Genomic DNA, 15,329 nt, shown 5'->3' on the forward strand with positions numbered 1-15,329 from the left:
CTGACACACAGGCTCTCTGTAGTAGTTTGCAGCATGTTCAGGACATTCATTTACTTGGTTGACTGAACTAGCTGCCTCGGCTACCCAGTGCATACATTCGACTCTATTTTGTAATCACCGAAATAAAATCACGTAACTGCCACCTACACACAACCGCCACCAGTGTAGGATGCAGAAATTTGCTACTCTATTGCGCTATCTGTCTGATGAAAACGTCGTGCAGTGCGAAAGAAAAGCTGTAACCGTCTGTCTCTCAGAAGTCTAGATCCGGCCATATGCATTATCTCATGCAGTGTGGAATGCGTAAGTTCTTGAGGAATTGTTCTTGACTTCTGGTGCTGCTGTGCATACGTGTCAGCTAGTAGCGTAACGGTAAGTGTCGCACACCGTAGATAAGTCGTCGTGAGTTCAAGTACATTCACTGCTACATTTTTTAAAACCCAATTCTGCTGAAAGCTGAAGTTATCAATCTAATTGAACTTTGAACATAATACCCTTCACTTCTCAACCCAAAACAGTCGCATTTGGAAAAAGCCCTAACTTCTGCGACATTTCGCTCTTTTCAGGTTTAATAGACGGCCAGGCAGCAGATGCATCTCGAAACTTTTGTATTATGTATGGGGAGAGCGCATCGTGCCAAAATACGCCAGAAAAATGTTTTCTACACCAGCTGTCGTGTGGTAGTGGCATTTTATTCTTCTGCAAACCTTGTTTGACAGCTTTAACTCAGAACAACTTCTCTACATGTATGTAATCAATAAACTGCATGTGCATTGTCAGACTGTTACAGATAACATCAGAGAAATCGCATATATCGTTGATGATTAATTTCTCTCTCTTGTTTACTATTGTTTTAACAACACTAAAATAAACCTTACGAAAATTGTGCACTGTATTATAAGAAACGAAATAAAACTACCCACTATAACCTTACGACAAAAGTCTGTTTTAAAAAGACTGAGTATCTGTACACAAGCGTGCCTCTATCGGCACGAATTAGTAAAATACTACTCACTTAGATTTCGATTGGGTCTGTATTTAATTGGTATACTGTGTCATACACAAGAGGTATGCAAATGTGGCATTTCATAAATAAAGTTATGTATTCCTAGAAACCCAGAATTTGCTTGTCAGTAGCGGAAAGAGGCGTTACCTGTTGTGCAGCATTGTAAATTTTTCACCGTTGCACTACGAGCCGAAAGTATTTTCTTGCGATTTCCTTATCGATGTTTGATCTGACTGGTTGTAGCTCTTTCACAGAAGGGATAAAAACGTTACAGTTAGAGGCACTGGAACTGTGTACCATCGCAGACGCTTTTTCACAGGTCAGCACGTTACCATAGAGCTAGGAACACGTAAGTGTCTGGGCTTCCTCTTACGAGGCCAATAGTGGCTAGAACTCGTAAACAGGTACGTAAAGGACGAGATTAGTCGCTATTTCCACGTGCAACGACTTTCCTGTGGTGAGAACCGCAAATTTACCATCTTCTGTTAGAACTCAAGCGATAATAACTCAGATTATTCAATGGAAATGACAGGAAAAATCAAGTGATCTTTGAGGCTTAATTCCGCGCACACCAGGAAGTAACTCGTCGATCTCAGAGTTGCCAAATATACCTTTCCTTGTTCCAGTAAGAAGACGAACCGATGTGTTCCTACAGCGGGCTGAGAAGTGACCACAGCTGGCGTCTCAAAGATGTGGTTGCCCCGGCCTGGAATACGTAATGCATCTGATTTGCATTTCTGTAACTAGGTTTAGGGACTGGAGCGTAGTTGCTAATAGTACTCAGAACTAACTGCAAACTAAGCATCATAAATGAGTAACTCTCAATGTTGTTTTTATATTTCTGCCGTAAGTGTACTCAAAAATAAGAAACTCATTCACAGACGTTTTCGTGCCTGGCAAATAGTCGAGCACAACAATCAAATAACAATAAAAAAAGAATGTGGTTGTGTGTGTGAGAGAGAGAGAGAGAGAGAGAGAGAGAGAGAGAGAGAGAGAGAGAGAGATAGAGAGAGAGAGAGAGCGGGAGAGAGAGAGAGACAGGCAGATAAATATAAAAAAGAATGAAATAGAGAGGAAAAAATTGTTCTAAAGAAATTGAATCATGGTATGTAAAGAAATCTTTCATTAAAATAACATATTCCACATCATTACGAAATGTCGTATTCACCATCTATGGAACAATTGCCGGCCGCGGTGGTCTAGTGGTTCTAGGCGCGCAGTCCGGAACCACGGGGCTGCTACGGTCGCAGGTTCGAATCCTGCCTCGGGCATGGATGTGTGTGATGTCATTAGGTTAGCTAGGTTTAATTAGTTCTAAGTTCTAGGGGACTTATGACCACAGCAGTTGAGTCCCATAGTGCTCAGAGCCATTTGAACCAAGCCATGGAACAACTATTAATCTAATCTAACCTAATCTAATCATATTGCTGATTAGCCATGAAGAGTCATGAATTACTGAAATTTTCGCCAGTATCAGTAACCAAGTCTAAACTTGAAAATAAAAGACGACAGTTTTTGTAATAAACAGGGACTCCCATCAACACCCTTTCACCCATGTTAACTAACCACGAAAGATGTCTCATATACCTCCATTCAGAAGTAACAAAGTGTGCATTCATTTAAAGATGAAGCGCATGATGTGAAGTTCTGTGATGGAGATACGAACCCAACACGTAATAGGGTTGTTAAGTAATTAAAATGAAATGTCTGGATCCGAGCTGCTGCTACGATCGGAGGTTCGATACCTGCCTCGGGCATGGATGTGTGTGATGTCCTTAGGTTAGTTAGGTTGAAGTAGTTGTAAATCTAGGGGACTGATGACCTCAGATGTTAAGGCCCATAGTGCTTAGAGCCATTTGAACCACTTTTTTATTGTCGCTTAGGCACAAAAATTTGTACCCTTATTTTAGATTCAAACACCTACCAGCTGGTAAGAAAAACCGATACGTAACATTTCATTTTAATTACTTAACAATCCTATTACGTGTTGGGTTCGTATCTCCATCACAGAACTTCACATCATGCGCTTCATCTTTAAATGAATGCACACTTTGTTACTTCTGAATGGAGGTATATGAGACATCTTTCGTGGTTAGTTAACATGGGTGAAAGGGTGTTGATGGGAGTCCCTGTTTATTACAAAAACTGTCGTCTTTTATTTTCAAGTTTAGACTTGGTTACTGATACTGGCGAAAATTTCAGTAATTCATGACTCTTCATGGCTAATCAGCAATATGATTAGATTAGGTTAGATTAGATTAATAGTTGTTCCATGGCTTGGTTCAAATGGCTCTGAGCACTATGGGACTCAACTGCTGTGGTCATAAGTCCCCTAGAACTTAGAACTAATTAAACCTAGCTAACCTAATGACATCACACACATCCATGCCCGAGGCAGGATTCGAACCTGCGACCGTAGCAGCCCCGCGGTTCCGGACTGCGCGCCTAGAACCACTAGACCACCGCGGCCGGCAATTGTTCCATAGATGGTGAATACGACATTTCGTAATGATGTGGAATATGTTATTTTAATGAAAGATTTCTTTACATACCATGATTCAATTTCTTTAGAACAATTTTTTCCTCTCTATTTCATTCTTTTTTATATTTATCTGCCTGTCTCTCTCTCTCTCCCGCTCTCTCTCTCTCTCTATCTCTCTCTCTCTCTCTCTCTCTCTCTCTCTCTCTCTCTCTCTCTCTCTCTCACACACAACCACATTCTTTTTTTATTGTTATTTGATTGTTGTGCTCGACTATTTGCCAGGCACGAAAACGTCTGTGAATGAGTTTCTTATTTTTGAGTACACTTACGGCAGAAATATAAAAACAACATTGAGAGTTACTCATTTATGATGCTTAGTTTGCAGTTAGTTCTGAGTACTATTAGCAACTACGCTCCAGTCCCTAAACCTAGTTACAGAAATGCAAATCAGATGCATTACGTATTCCAGGCCGGGGCAACCACATCTTTGAGACGCCAGCTGTGGTCACTTCTCAGCCCGCTGTAGGAACACATCGGTTCGTCTTCTTACTGGAACAAGGAAAGGTATATTTGGCAACTCTGAGATCGACGAGTTACTTCCTGGTGTGCGCGGAATTAAGCCTCAAAGATCACTTGATTTTTCCTGTCATTTCCATTGAATAATCTGAGTTATTATCGCTTGAGTTCTAACAGAAGATGGTAAATTTGCGGTTCTCACCACAGGAAAGTCGTTGCACGTGGAAATAGCGACTAATCTCGTCCTTTACGTACCTGTTTACGAGTTCTAGCCACTATTGGCCTCGTAAGAGGAAGCCCAGACACTTACGTGTTCCTAGCTCTATGGTAACGTGCTGACCTGTGAAAAAGCGTCTGCAATGGTACACAGTTCCAGTGCCTCTAACTGTAACGTTTTTATCCCTTCTGTGAAAGAGCTACAACCAGTCAGATCAAACATCGATAAGGAAATCGCAAGAAAATACTTTCGGCTCGTAGTGCAACGGTGAAAAATTTACAATGCTGCACAACAGGTAACGCCTCTTTCCGCTACTGACAAGCAAATTCTGGGTTTCTAGGAATACATAACTTTATTTATGAAATGCCACATTTGCATACCTCTTGTGTATGACACAGTATACCAATTAAATACAGACCCAATCGAAATCTAAGTGAGTAGTATTTTACTAATTCGTGCCGATAGAGGCACGCTTGTGTACAGATACTCAGTCTTTTTAAAACAGACTTTTGTCGTAAGGTTATAGTGGGTAGTTTTATTTCGTTTCTTATAATACAGTGCACAATTTTCGTAAGGTTTATTTTAGTGTTGTTAAAACAATAGTAAACAAGAGAGAGAAATTAATCATCAACGATATATGCGATTTCTCTGATGTTATCTGTAACAGTCTGACAATGCACATGCAGTTTATTGATTACATACATGTAGAGAAGTTGTTCTGAGTTAAAGCTGTCAAACAAGGTTTGCAGAAGAATAAAATGCCACTACCACACGACAGCTGGTGTAGAAAACATTTTTCTGGCGTATTTTGGCACGATGCGCTCTCCCCATACATAATACAAAAGTTTCGAGATGCATCTGCTGCCTGGCCGTCTATTAAACCTGAAAAGAGCGAAATGTCGCAGAAGTTAGGGCTTTTTCCAAATGCGACTGTTTTGGGTTGAGAAGTGAAGGGTATTATGTTCAAAGTTCAATTAGATTGATAACTTCAGCTTTCAGCAGAATTGGGTTTTAAAAAATGTAGCAGTGAATGTACTTGAACTCACGACGACTTATCTACGGTGTGCGACACTTACCGTTACGCTACTAGCTGACACGTATGCACAGCAGCACCAGAAGTCAAGAACAATTCCTCAAGAACTTACGCATTCCACACTGCATGAGATAATGCATATGGCCGGATCTAGACTTCTGAGAGACAGACGGTTACAGCTTTTCTTTCGCACTGCACGACGTTTTCATCAGACAGATAGCGCAATAGAGTAGCAAATTTCTGCATCCTACACTGGTGGCGGTTGTGTGTAGGTGGCAGTTACGTGATTTTATTTCGGTGATTACAAAATAGAGTCGAATGTATGCACTGGGTAGCCGAGGCAGCTAGTTCAGTCAACCAAGTAAATGAATGTCCTGAACATGCTGCAAACTACTACAGAGAGCCTGTGTGTCAGAATTCTTATCTAGTGTGGCGCAACGGCGTTACGATAGGAAAATGAGTCAGAGAACAGAGGATCCGGTGGTCTGTTGGATGATGATAGGTTCATATTCTTACGGTCTGTTTTCGATTTCAACTTCTGCCCATGGTTTTTAATAGGGAGAGACAGATTCTATTCTCTTCTGGCTACGCCAAGTGAAGGAGGTATAATGGCATTGTCTGAAATTCACATTAAACATGCTATTCCTTCTCTATCAAGTAGACGTTCGGTTAAACAACAACGAAGTCAGGAGTGGCGACATGTAGAAACTCTATCACCACTAAGCTTTCTTATACTATTTATTTATTTATAGTGACGAAACAAACGCTATGTAGGGTCACAGGACACTTATTCCATCTTTTATTTGAGCTTCTGTATGTCGATAAAATTGGTTCTGAACTGCGAATGCAACCCCGACCGCCCTTAACGCGGAATATGATCCCTTCGTGACTATACAGCTCGACCACAATTTGTTGTTTGTTCTAAACTGCAGATTCCTCAACATCTCAACATACTTCGCGTGAATGGGTTCGAATCCTGGCCTGGAACTAAAGTTTTCATTATGCATTATCAGGCTCTAGTATGAGAACACCTATCTGCTAGTGGATAATAGTTTGGATTTTTAATGTATTTTCTTTCGTTGTCAACTCTAACGGTATGTGACGTTTTTGACTCCCAGTGAGACACAGAACTATTTGCGAGATCACTATAAGTTCAAGGATGTTATTCCGAGCTGCTGGTGGAGAAAAATTCGGTAGCGGACACCTCTTTGTGTGTATTCAACAACGATATGTGTGGGGTTCGATTACCAGTCAGCACTAACTCTTCGTCATATTATTTCTAGTTCAAACATGCTCACATGTCGCTGCTGGTGTAACAAACCCATATTTAACGTTCGTTTCCTCTAGAATATAGCAGCGATAGTGCCGGGTTGGAGTCGTGGGAAGGAGAAAATTAGTCTTTCGTCTCGTCATTTCAGTTAAAACATCTAGCTACTGCCAAGAACATCCGATACGTCACAGTTGATTTTGCTTCGATAACAATCGGATTAGGTTTTGGGTTGGAAACCCTGTCTAACACAAAGTTTTACCTCACGGCATTTCAAATAAGTTACCTGTGAAGAAGAACTAGTTAACATCTTTCGTAGTTCGTTAACAGGGACAATAGATTCTGGGTAGGAATTGGCGTCCGTTAAAAATGTTTACGTTATGTAATTTAAAGTTGATATTTGCTAACTGATACTGTCTAAAACCGAGGTATATCACTCTCTGTATGCCTAGTCAAGAATGACTGTTAGTGTCCGTCAGTCACGAAATCTTTACATGGTCGGCATGACGTGCGTTTGAATCCATATGCAGAACGAGACGGTTCGTCGTGTCATTTGAAGTTCATTCGTATTCTCAACGGGCTGCTCGCGAATAACTAAAATTTTTAATGTCATTTTGTGTCAAATAATAAGTACGGTATGTTACTTTGAAGAGGAAGTCATGAATACGACGAACTTACTACGTGCATTACCTATCTGACGTAATAATGGGAGTGGCAACATTTCAGGTATGTCATTTATTGTAATAAATAGGAGCTTACAAGCCTTATGACAGTCTTATGTGTGATAAGGTGTTCCCTGATATTCTTAGTATCGTAGTATTACTTTACATCTTCAGTTATTGCTATACAGAGCAGTGGTTTCTAGTGGTGACTTGTTGGAACCATTTTTAATAGTCAAACGACTGTACCGAGGAGCGATTAGAGATTTTCTAGACAGCTGCGTTATGCGGGTTACATTCAGATCAGGCGAAATGCAATTCAGGTCGTTCGGATAATTTTGAGCACGACTGTACCTCTGCTCCACTTTTCCTACTGTTTCCTTGGTTCCTGGAGAGTGGGAACGCGACATTGTGGCCAGACCTCGGGTGGCGACCCATGCTGTCTTTGCCCCCACCCCTCCTTCTGCGCGCCGTAAAGATCCCTTAAGAATAAAAAGTTGTTAAAAAGTGCGTAAAGTAGCGATTTGTAAGCTATCGGCTGATGTGGTGCTTGTGAGCGCCCGACTAGATTTAGAAACCCTTATTACTCGTCTTCGTGTTTTCGAACAGGTTGTGATACTTTCTTATTAGTTTAATAAAAGTTCAAAAATGGCTCTGAGTACTATGGTACTCAACATCTGAGGTCATCAGTCCTCTAGACTTAGAACTAAGGACGTCACACACATCCATGCCCGAGGCAGGATTCGAACTTGCGACCGTAGCAACAGCGCGGTTCCGGACTCGAGCGCCTAGAACAGCTCGGCCACCACGGCCGGCTTAATAAAAGTATATTCTTTAATATTCGATGTTATGAAAACATAAGTGTGCTCTTTCTGAGAAGCGAGTTTATTCTATTGGCTTAATCTGCAAGACAGCTTTCACTGCTCACTGCACCTTCTTGTTGTAAGTTTTGTATTTCACATGCTGTAAATATTCTGCTTCTGAATAGGAACAGTGATCAAGTAACAATGACCTTAGGATTTTAGTAAAAAGTGAGAATGACGAAATAACGTGCGTTTTAGTAGGAATATTACGCCCGCCAGTTTGTAAACAGTGTGATGTGCGAGCCAGATACAGCCGACAAGTGCCGCTGGAGAGCACTGCGATTGGTTAAACCACATGGTGAACAATACCGGATGAGCAAGTCGTAACTTTCTGGAGCACTCAGCAGTACGCTGAAATTGGCACGCTCAACGTTGACGTTCGAAAGCACGGTCCGTGTGCCGACGGCTTAAGGCGGCGAAGTTGTGTCCGCCATCTGTCTGTGAATCCCAGAAACTTCGTTCTGTGCGTTATCGTATTTTAAATTTGGGTATATCCTGTCTTACAAATCGGAGATTGAGGACCATTCCAGTATTTACATAAAGGAACCTGTAAAACCGTCTCCAACCACACGCAGGCTGGTCGGTGCTTCAAGCAAACGACCGTTAATCCGTTCAAAATTGTGTGAATACCTAAGGGACCAAACTGCTGCGGTCATCGGTCCCTAAACTTACACACTACTTAAATTATGCTAAGAACAACAAACACACACACACACACACACACACACACACACACACACATGCCCGAGGGAGGATTCGAACCTCCGGCGGGAGCTGCCGCGCAGTCCGTGACATGACGCCTCAAACCGCGCGGCTGTCGCACATATTGTATCCAGGTCTGGTTCGTCTCGATATATCGCTATCTAGCGGGCGAGCGCTGTAGCTTGACCGCGGCCCGATAATCTCAGTTATGTGATATGCTTAGGAGAGGCAAGCCTACGTTTATACCGTTAATTCATTTACAGAAGGGTCTTGACATTATTGACTTGAATACACTTGTGAAATTATGAAGGTTGCTGGGATAAAATTTAGGGAGTGACTTACAGATACCGGAGTGCAGCTATTAAAATCGGACAGGAAAGGAAAGGAGTGGTTGAGAAGGGAGTGAGAGCAGGTTGTAGTCTATTCCTGCTTTTATTCTATCTCTACCTAGAGCAAGCAGAAAAAAAAACGAAGAGAAATCTGAAAAAAAAGAACGATTGCGATTTTGGGGAAAAAAAATTACAGCTTTGAGAGCTGACGATGGTATCAGAGTCGGCAAAGGATTTAGAATATCAACTGAACGGAACGGATAGCGTCTTTGAAAAACATTACACGAGGTGCGTTAAATAAGTAATGCAACCTTTTTTTCTTGGTCAGTTTCGATTGAAAAAAAGGCGCAATTCGTTTTTAAGTTCTGTTGAACATTCCCTCATTAGCCTCTATAGTTCTGTGAAGTTCCGGTAGGTAGCTGCCCTATACGTAGCCTTCAAAATGGCGTCTGTTGTGGAGGTGTGTTCCAAGCAGAAGGCTCTCGAGTTTCTCTTGTCGGAAAACTAAAGCATCGCAAACGTTCATAGGCGCTTGTAGCACGTCTACGCAGATCTGGCCGTGAATAAAAGCACAGTAAGTCGCAGGGCGAGGCGTCTGTTCAAAAATGGTTCAGATGGCTCTGAGAACTATGGGACTCAACATCTGAGGTCATCAGACCCCTAGACTTAGAACTACTTAAACCTAACTAGCCTAAGGACATCACACACATCCATGCCCGAGGCAGGATTCGAACCTGCGACCGTAGCAACAGCGCGGTTCTGGACTGAAGCGCCTAGAACCGGTCGGTGACAATGGCCAGCTCGAGGCGTCTGTCGTCATCGCAACAAGGTAGCCCAAACCTGTCTGATCTTACGTGTGCCTGCCAGTCACACACTGCTGTGGGTCCTGCAGAAATCTGTCAGAAAACCCAAAGAGATTCTGGTCATACATAAAGCACACCAGGGGCGAGACACAATCAATACCTTCACTGTACGATAACAACGGTGAAGTCACTGATTACAGAGCCACTAAAGCACAGTTATTAAACACGGTTTTCCGAAACTCCTTCACCAAAGAAGACGAAGTAAATACTCCTGAATTCCAATCAAGAACAACTGCCAAGATGAAAAACATTGAAGTACATATCCTCGGTGTAACAAAGCAGCTTAAATCACTTAATAAAGGGAAGGCCTCCGGTCCAGATTGTATACCAGTCAGGTTCCTCTCAGACTATGCTGATAAAATAGCTCATATTTAGCAATTATATACAACCAGTCGCTCACAGAACGATACGTGCCTAAAGACTGGAAGATTGCTCAAGTCACACCAATACCCAAAAAGGGAAGTAGGAGTAATCAGCTGAATTACAGGCCTATATCACGAAAGTCGATTTGCAGTAGGGTTTTAGAACATTTACTGTGTTCGAACATTATAAAGTACCTCGAAGAAAACGATTTATTGACATATAGTCAGCACAGATTCAGAAAATATCGTTCTTGTGAAACACAACTAGCTCTTTATACTCATGAAGTGATAAGTACTATCGACAGGGGATGTCAAGTTGATTCCATATTTTTAGATTTCCAGAAGGCTTTCGACACGGTTCCTCACAAGCGTCTTCTAACCGAACTGCGTGCCTACGGAGTATCGCCTTAGTTGTGCAACTGGATTCGTGATTTCCTGTCAGAAAGGTCACAGTTCGTAGTGATAGATGGAAAGTCATCGAGTAAAACAGAAGTAATATCCAGCGTTCCCCAAGGAAGTGTTATAGGCCCTCTATTGTTCCTGATCTATATTAACGACATAGGAGACAATCTGAGTAGCCGTCTTAGATGGTTTGCAGATGATGCTGTCATTTACCGTCTTGTAAAGTCATCAGATGATCAAAACGACTTGCAAAATAATTTAGATAAGATAACTGTATGGTGCGAAAAGTGGAAATTGACCCTGAATAAAGAAAAGTGCGAAGTTATTCACATGAGTACTAAAAGAAATCAGCTAAGCTTCGATTACGCGATAAGTCGCACAAATCTGAGGGCAGTAAATTCAACTATGTACTTAGGAATTACAATTACAAATAAGCTAAATTGGTACGATCACATAGATATTAATGTGGGTAGAGCAAACCAAAGACTGCGATTCATCGGCAGAACACTTAGAAGGTGCAACAGGTCTACTAAAGAGACTGCTTACACCACGCTTGTCTGCCTTATTCTGGAGTATTGGTGTGCGGTGTGGGATCCGCATCAGGTGGGACTGACGGATGACATCGAAAAAGTACAAAGAAGGGCAGCTCGTTTTGTATTATCGTGAAATAGGCGAGATAGTGTCACAGACATGATACGTGAATTGGCGTGGCAATTATTAAAACAAAGGCGTTTTTCGTTGCGACGGGGTCTTCTCATAAAATTTCAATCACCAGTTTTCTCCTCCGATTGCGAAAACATTCTGTTGGCACCCATATACATAGGGAGAAATGATCATCACGATAAAGTAAGAGAAATCAGGGCTTGTACGGAAAAATTTAAGTGCTGGTTTTCCCACGTGCCGTTCGAGAGAGGAACGGTAGAGAGACAGCATGAAGGTGGTTCATTGAACCCTCTGCCAAGCAATTTTTTGTGAATAGCAGAGTAATCACGTAGATGTAGATGTAGAAGTACGAACACTCACATTCGAAGTCATCACCGGACCCGAAAAAAACCTCTCTCTGCTCAACTGGACGCCTCTGCTGGTGGTGTTGCCACACTCGTCCACCAGTTGGAGCACTCAGAGGTGAGCGCTCGCTGCGTTCCTAGCCGTCTAAGAGAAAACCGTAGAGAGCTTGTGCGTTTCGAGTCTAATCGTGACAATGTTTTGTCGAATATCGCCACAGGCGGTGAAACATGAACTCGTCACTTCGACCGGAAACAAAGCGGCAATCCATGTAGATGCGGCACACCACCTCTCCTCCGAAGAAAAAGTTCAAAGCCGGACCCTCAGCCTTTCAAGTCAGGGTGACGGTCTCTAAAGGGAATATTCTGTTCAATGTCCTCCGAAGTGTGTTGTGCTGCCGTCAGGAAATTGGAGAAACGACTTCAGCGTGTTTGTCGCACACAACTTCATCGGACTGTTCTTTCTCATCTGCCCTACGGTAAGGATCTGGCACCTTCCGACTTCCATCTGTTTGGCCCAGTGAAGGATGCACTCTGTAGGAAGCAGAGCACGGATGACGGGAACGTTACTGTTGCAGCAAGACGACCGGTAGAGGTGTTCCATGCGAGCATACAAGCCTTCCCAGAAACGTGGTGTAAGGCCATCACGCTGACGGAGATTATGTTGTAGCCAAAAGAATGGGGAGTGATATGGTGCATTGGAATACTGAATGAAACCAACCTGCTTTCGTAAAAAAAAAGTTGTTGCATTACGTATTGAACGTTCCTCGTAAAACTACACACATGAAAAAAAAGTTTTGCACCACCCTGGTTCCAGAACTCCTGAGGACAGACGTTGATGTGGATATCGTATCACAGACAAAGTCACTTTGACTATTCAGAGATGTCACTAAACCCGCCCAAAGATGTAAACAACCATACATGAGCAGCGCCTATTAGACGGACGGGGTCCTACAGCCGATCAGTTCCAGTCATTCCACCAAGAAGGAGGTACACGGGTCGTGTTGTCTGTAGTTCAAGCGCGCCTAGACGATCAACACCGCGATTCGATAGCGTCCGCATTGTTACTTTGTCCCAGAAATGGCTCTCAACAAGGAAACTCTCCAGCCATCTCGGAGTGAACCAAAGCGATGTTATTCGAACATGGAGGAGACACAGATAGACAGGAACTGTCGATGACATGCCTCACTCAGGCCACCCAAGGGCCTCTATTGCAGAGGATGACCGCTACCTACGGATTATGGCTTGGAGGAACCCTGACAGCAACGCCACCATGTTGAATAACGCTTTTCGTGCAGCCACAGGACGTCGTGTTACGAGTAACACTGTGCACAATAGGCTGCATGATACGCAGGTTCACTCCCGACGTCCATGGCGAGGTCCAACTGTGCAACGACGACACCATGCAGCGCGGTACAGATGGGCCCAACAACGTGCCGAACGGACCACTCAGGATTGGTATCACGTTCTCTTCACCGATGCCGGCCGAAGTGGCCGTGCGGTTAAAGGCACTGCAGTCTGGAACCGCAAGACCGCTACTGTCGCAGGTTCGAATCCTGCCTCGGGCATGGATGTTTGTGATGTCCTTAGGTTAGTTAGGTTTAACTAGTTCTAAGTTCTAGGGGACTAATGACCTCAGCAGTTGAGTCCCATAGTGCTCAGAGCCATTTGAACCTTCACCGATGAGTGTCGCATATGCCTTCAACCAGGCAATCGCCGGAGACTTGTTTGGAGGAAACCCGGTCAGGCTGAACGCCCAAGGCACACTGTCCAGAGAGTGCTATTTTGGGGTGGCATTATGTGGGGCCGGCGTACGCCACTGGTGGTCATGGAAGGCGCTGTAATGGCTGTACGATACGTGAATTCCATTCTCCGACCGATAGTGCAACCGTACCGGCAGCATATTGGCGAGGCATTCGTCTTCATGGACAATTCGCGCCCCCATTGTGCACATCTTGTGAATGACTTCCTTCAGGATAACGGCATCGCTCGAGTCCAGACATGAACCCTATCGAACATGCCTGGGATAGATTGAAAATGGCTGTTTATCGATGTAGCCCACCAACCATTCCAAGGGATCTACGCCGAATCGCCGTTGAGGAGTGGGACGATCTGGACCAACAGTGCCTTGATGCCGGCCGTGGTGGTCTAGCGGTTCTAGGCGCGCAGTCCGGAACCGCGCGACTGCTACGGTCGCAGGTTCGAATCCTGCCTCCTTAGGTTAGTTAGGTTTAAGTAGTTCTAAGTTCTAGGGGACTGATGACCACAGTAGTTAAGTCCCATAGTGCTCAGAGCCATTTGAACCATTTTTAGTGCCTTGATGAACTTGTGGATAGTAAGCCACGACGAATACAGGTATGTATCAATTCAAGAGGACGTGCTGCTGGGTATTAGAGGTTCCGGTGTGTACAGCAGTCTGGACCACCACACCTGAAGGTCTCGCTGTATGGTAGTACAACATGCAATGTGTGGTTCGCATGAGCAATATAAAGGGCGAAAATGATGTTTATGTTGATCTCCGTTCCAATTTTCTGTACAGGTTGCGGAACTCTCGGAACCGAGGTGGTGCAAAATTTTTCTTGATGTCTGCATTTCTTGACTTCCGTCTCAGATCACGCGATACATCTTCGCATATGTGATAGTTGAAACTTTATAACTCCCCTCGTAGGGGCTTAACATGCGACGTATTTGGTACGCGTTTTACGATAGTGTCGTAAAAACGGGAAGTTCGATCGCTGTCCCGCACATTGTGTGGTGTTCGGACACAGCAGTACACCTAAACGCCGTGCTGACATACGCGCACTCCAGCCCTGTCCGGTCGTGTTGTCGGCCCACACTGTACAGCTGCGGCCAGCAACACAGGCCCGGCAGGGTTTCATTCCACGCTGCGCTCCGGCTTTCACGCAGGCCCCGGAGCAGCTCGTGCGTCAAACTGGCGCCTTGCTGCAGGCGCGGCAGGGAACAGGGGGCAGGGGGCAGGGGCAGCGCGCCGGGCCCTTGGCATGCACAGCAGAGGCGGACGTGAGTCGCCTGCCGCCGGCAATTCCATTTTGCTCCTAACAACGTATCCGATACGGAAACCGAGCACTCAGAGCTGTCACGGAAACGTTCTGAAGCCACGTGCAGCAGGCAACAGTGGCAGCGACGACTGTGAGCTATTGCTTTGAAGACCGAGCCTTCACTCTGCAAGAGGATGCGATGTCTCGCCATCTGGGAAGAGCGAAACGTTGTTTTCGTCCGTCCTCGGAAAGTCTATGGCGTCCCGCGAAGTCTCAATCGCGGATGCAGTCAGAATTCATACATCATCTACATCTACATACATATTTCGCAATCCACCATACGGTGCGTGGCGGAGGGTACCTCGTACCACAACTAGCATCTTCTCTCCCTGTTCCACTCCCAAACAGAGCGATGGAAAAATGACTGCCTATATGCCTCTGTACGAGCCCTAATCTCTCTTATCTTATCTTTGTGGTCCTTCCGCGAAATGTAAGCTGGCGGCAGTAAAATTGTACTGCAGTCAGCCTCAAATGCTGGTTCTCTAAATTTCCTCAGTAGCGATTCACGAAAAGAACGCCTCCTTTCCTCTACAGACTCCCACCCGAGTTCCTGAAGCATTTGCGT

This window comes from Schistocerca piceifrons, chromosome 3 (assembly GCF_021461385.2).
Source record: "Schistocerca piceifrons isolate TAMUIC-IGC-003096 chromosome 3, iqSchPice1.1, whole genome shotgun sequence".
Taxonomy (NCBI): Eukaryota; Metazoa; Arthropoda; class Insecta; order Orthoptera; family Acrididae; genus Schistocerca; species Schistocerca piceifrons.